We start from the raw sequence: 6,000 nt of genomic DNA, 5'->3' as shown, positions 1-6,000 counted from the left end.
ACAATTTGGCCTCTTTCTGTTTCTGTTGTTTTCGGATTTAAAAAACCGTTAAAAAATAATTTTTACAGCCACCGAAGAGATTACTGGGTTGAGTCGCGGACTAGGTCGCTCTCTTTAAGACGTTTCGTGGCACTGCCCAAAATTGTGCAAGCAGACTATCAACCACGCCGTCCCCAGGATAAAACAGCCCAGTTTCAACTGTATACCGATATGCTACTGCACGGTAGAAATCGGTCAAAGAATACACCTTCTTGAATGGTACTACAATACCACTCGAATTGATGCTACAACATCAATCTATGATTCATCGGTGATTCAGTGGTACTACAATACCACTCAAATTGATGCTACAACATCAATCTATGAATCAACGGTACTACGATACCACATGTGGTACTACAATACCACATGTATTGATGATATTACAATATCAATCAATATAATGACACTAAGGACATTCCAATATGGTACTAAAACCATTCTCAAATCAAAGGGATAATGGTACTAAGACCATTCTTTATTTGAAGGAACTAGTGATACTTTTATCACTCTTAAACCAAATTAACAGTAATAAGGTTTCTCTTTTATTCAAAGCTTCAACTTATAAAATATTCTAATATACCCAAGTAATTTTATTAGAATTAAAAGTCTAACAAGACAATAGAACAAGTTCAATATAGACATATCAAACTTAAAATCTACGAAGAAAGTCCATTATATTCAAAACATAATTTAGAGTGAAGTAACTCTCAAAATCATCCTTTATCAAAAACACCATGACATGACTAATATAACCTATATTCTTCATTCATTAGTCACAGTGAACGGATATATGAACCGTAAAAGCAGTTACAATCAAATTGACGAAGAAAACCATCAATTGATAAAATCAAAAATTAACAAGTGATCTTATATCAATTAGCAACAAGTTTAGGGAATTTATGACGTATCCAAATAGATTATTGGCATCACGAAATTTGTCAAGTAAACACCATTGCATGTAACAAGTGAATTCCCATTAAGCTAAGTGTTAAATATTAAATTGAAAAACAACAAGAATATTTATATAAATGCAGTCAAACTTACTGCCACAGATGCAAAGTGATTTGTTGTTCCCGCAATAGCTTCAAAACCTTCTTGTAAGGAGTTTGAAATATGATGATCATGAGATGCTTTGAATTCACACTATGTGATTGTTTTTTTTTCATATTTCTCATGTACCATAAGAAAGAAAGCACCAATCCGCATTCTTATTTTTACACTCATAAGGAGCATAGTTTTTAATATTTTCGGTTACATTTCTAACACAATTATATCCTTGAATAATGAATAATAAATAAATAAATAATATTTGTAACCGAAACTTAATTTATTTATTTCCTCAAATTACATACTAGTATGCTACAACACACTAGTATGTTCTAGTACCCGATATGAGACTCAATTTTATTTTCAATTCACACACCAATGTGAACTTTGTTCCAACAATCCCCCACTTGAATTTAAAAGAAAATTTCAAAATATCGTAGGACGCTTCTAAAAGATTGTGCATAAGCAAAGGTGTCTATGACTTGAACCTTTACATAGCAAGTAAGAGCCCGATTTAGTAAGAGTGACACTTGTCTTGAACTCTATCTCGGATTTTTCTCAAACCCGCACACAACCTTTTCTTAAGGTGTATCTTTATAGCCCGTGCTTTAATGGCCCTGCACGTGTATCCCAGTTTCATGAACGCTCTAGGAATTCGCCTCTAAATTCCATAGGAACCGGCCTCAGTTCCACATTCATATAGGTGAGTCTATCAAGAGTACTCCTGAAGCTTGGTACTCCACTCATACAGAGTATAGATCTCATTAAGAGTTTTATTATCTCATCCTTTCGCTTTCAGGAATCATGCTTTTCTTATTTTTACTTGCATGATCATCTTTAACTCCTCACAACTTGTTATTACCCATTGAACCTATTTCTTGGGATCTCCAGTCATTTAGGTTGGGTTTCCATCATGAGAAATTCATTTAGGCATTAATTAGTCCCATCTTTCCAAATGTATTATGGACTTCCTCTTTAGCTATCCTTTCGTCAAAGGATCTGCTAAATTTTTCATCAGCGTGCTCATGGCCCATTCTTACAACACCTTTAGAGACTAACTATCTCACTGTGTTGTGCTTCCATTTAATCGACGTCTTTTACCATTATAATAACGGTTCTCAATTTATGCAATAGCCGCGGTACTATCGCAATGGATCAACACATCTGGCATAGATTATTCCATAAAGGAATGTCAAATTGCAAGCAACCAACTTGCTTCTTCACTAGCTGTGGCTAATGGTATCATTTCAGACTTCATATTGGATTAAGCCAATATAGTATGTTTCTCTGATTTCCAAGATACAATTTCTCTACTATATATTCCAAATATATAGTCACTAATTGTTTTGGAATCATATAATAATGTATTCCAATCTACATCATTGTATCCTTCAAGAATATCAGAAAATCTCTAATAATAATATGATATGAGATTCATGGTCATTTTTATCTCATGAATCTCTCAATAACATACCAATGCTAGTTCTTCGGTTTACTAACAAACCGGCACAACAGTACCACAACATATGCAATGCTACGACATATGCAACGTCGGGTCAAGTACAATCAGTGACATATCAAATGCGGCAACATATATAGGCTTTCATATTCTGATTGTCTTACACTTTCACCAGTGTTCTTCCATAGTTTTTACACTATGATCGTATAGTATGCACAAACAAATTTGCTTCCGTAAATATATTTCTTTAAAACTTTCTCATCATAGTGAGATTGTTTTACGGAAATTTGCATTCATGGATCAATAATCTCAATATCCAAGATTACATTTACTTCGAAATTCATTTGACAATCATCAAATTGTCAAACTTTTCATGTCATTTCATATGGCTTGTTTAAGACTCTACAATGTCTTATCCAAGTTATCGACTTTAGTTTTCATGCCCATGAGTTAAAAAAATATTTAGGTTGTTCCATAAAAAATTCTTCTTCCAATTCACTATTTAAAAAAGTAATTATAACATCCATTTGGCCTTATGGATATTATTCTTGTAATTGGAGAAAACATGTTGAAAAGATATATATTTGTTTTCCTTTCTAAAATTTATTTATAATCATTCAATTTTTACTCATGAGGCAAGTCTACTAAATGTCAAGTCTTGTTAGACAATAGATAATTCATCTCATTATTTACGGCTACCACCATAAATCAACATAGAGAATCTATCTCATCATTTACGGCTACAACCATAAATCAGCATCCAAGAAAGACAGTTTCTTGGAGGTTCGTTGAATCATCTTCTAATCCATAAACCATATAACAGGTTCATACTTTTTAGCAACTTTTGCTATCTTACCTCTTCGAGGTTCTATTACATCTTGTTCGATGTTCTCATTACAACTTCTGATCACTGGAATGTGACCAGGTACAATGCCCCCACTAGAGCCCCCACTATTTCTCAATTTTAAAGAGAAATTCATTTTCATAGAAATCATTTTTTTGATTCTATGACCATTTTAGCATTTAGGCAACAACCTATAAGCTTTGATGTTAATTGTGTATCAACAAATACACATTCATAGGCTCTACTAGTGAGTTAAACTCTCTTGGAGTTGAGAATTTGAACCTACGTCAAATTACTCCAAGTTCAAAAAATAAGACAAGTTAAATTGTCTTTTCTACAAAATTTCACAAGTAAATTTTGTTCTTGCACTTAGGCACTCTATTTAGCACAAAACAATCAATTAATTGAATTCCCCCACTAATGAGACGCAATGCCGAAATTAAACATGACTGTAACAACTAGCTCGGTAAAAGGTTCTTTATTTTTATTTTATTTTTCTTTACCGTTCAACTCAAAAGAGTAAGTTGTAGTTGTTTCATGTATAATTTCATTCTCATTAAAAAAATGTGGGAATCAAATTTTGTGCCTTATAACAAAATGAAGTTACTTGACTTTCTTATTGAACTAATTTTCAATTTCAATTCCAAAGAATTGAAACATGTCAAGAACATCATTTATCACTTTTATTTTCCATAAGATTTATGAAAAATAATCTCAACATTCATCAACAAAAGTGATGAGTATCTTTTTCTGTTTCTAGTGTTGTTGTTCGAGACAACAAGCACTTCGTTATTTTTCTGATCTTGCTTTACAACTTTTTCTTTCAAAAGAAGACAAGTTATCAGACTTTCAAGTGCATCTTCTTTAGACTTTTTATCATTTTTAAACTTGTTCAATTGTTTCAAATACAATTGAAATATAATCCTTCAACACGTTAGCAACTCTTTTATTGTTCTAAAAATATGATTTATTTTGTTGCTAATGTTTGAAGTGATTCCCTTTAAACCAAAATGGTTTGCCATAGTCAACGACATAATAATATGAACCAGTAATTTCTTCGGTAGTCATGGCAGAAAGAAACGTCTTAAAATTGTTGTTTTCGGATTTAAAAAACCGTTAAAAAATAATTTTTACAGCCACCGAAGAGATTACTGGGTTGAGTCGCGGACTAGGTCGCTCTCTTTAAGACGTTTCGTGGCACTGCCCAAAATTGTGCAAGCAGACTATCAACCACGCCGTCCCCAGGATAAAACAGCCCAGTTTCAACTGTATACCGATATGCTACTGCACGGTAGAAATCGGTCAAAGAATACACCTTCTTGAATGGTACTACAATACCACTCGAATTGATGCTACAACATCAATCTATGATTCATCGGTGATTCAGTGGTACTACAATACCACTCAAATTGATGCTACAACATCAATCTATGAATCAACGGTACTACGATACCACATGTGGTACTACAATACCACATGTATTGATGATATTACAATATCAATCAATATAATGACACTAAGGACATTCCAATATGGTACTAAAACCATTCTCAAATCAAAGGGATAATGGTACTAAGACCATTCTTTATTTGAAGGAACTAGTGATACTTTTATCACTCTTAAACCAAATTAACAGTAATAAGGTTTCTCTTTTATTCAAAGCTTCAACTTATAAAATATTCTAATATACCCAAGTAATTTTATTAGAATTAAAAGTCTAACAAGACAATAGAACAAGTTCAATATAGACATATCAAACTTAAAATCTACGAAGAAAGTCCATTATATTCAAAACATAATTTAGAGTGAAGTAACTCTCAAAATCATCCTTTATCAAAAACACCATGACATGACTAATATAACCTATATTCTTCATTCATTAGTCACAGTGAACGGATATATGAACCGTAAAAGCAGTTACAATCAAATTGACGAAGAAAACCATCAATTGATAAAATCAAAAATTAACAAGTGATCTTATATCAATTAGCAACAAGTTTAGGGAATTTATGACGTATCCAAATAGATTATTGGCATCACGAAATTTGTCAAGTAAACACCATTGCATGTAACAAGTGAATTCCCATTAAGCTAAGTGTTAAATATTAAATTGAAAAACAACAAGAATATTTATATAAATGCAGTCAAACTTACTGCCACAGATGCAAAGTGATTTGTTGTTCCCGCAATAGCTTCAAAACCTTCTTGTAAGGAGTTTGAAATATGATGATCATGAGATGCTTTGAATTCACACTATGTGATTGTTTTTTTTTCATATTTCTCATGTACCATAAGAAAGAAAGCACCAATCCGCATTCTTATTTTTACACTCATAAGGAGCATAGTTTTTAATATTTTCGGTTACATTTCTAACACAATTATATCCTTGAATAATGAATAATAAATAAATAAATAATATTTGTAACCGAAACTTAATTTATTTATTTCCTCAAATTACATACTAGTATGCTACAACACACTAGTATGTTCTAGTACCCGATATGAGACTCAATTTTATTTTCAATTCACACACCAATGTGAACTTTGTTCCAACAGTTTCTGTAGTTGTTTGCTGTTCCGTGTAACATTAATGGCTGTGTTTCAGCTT

This window comes from Trifolium pratense, linkage group LG7 (genome assembly GCF_020283565.1).
Source record: "Trifolium pratense cultivar HEN17-A07 linkage group LG7, ARS_RC_1.1, whole genome shotgun sequence".
Lineage (NCBI taxonomy): Eukaryota > Viridiplantae > Streptophyta > Magnoliopsida > Fabales > Fabaceae > Trifolium > Trifolium pratense.
Note: the sequence above shows the minus strand (reverse complement) of the source record.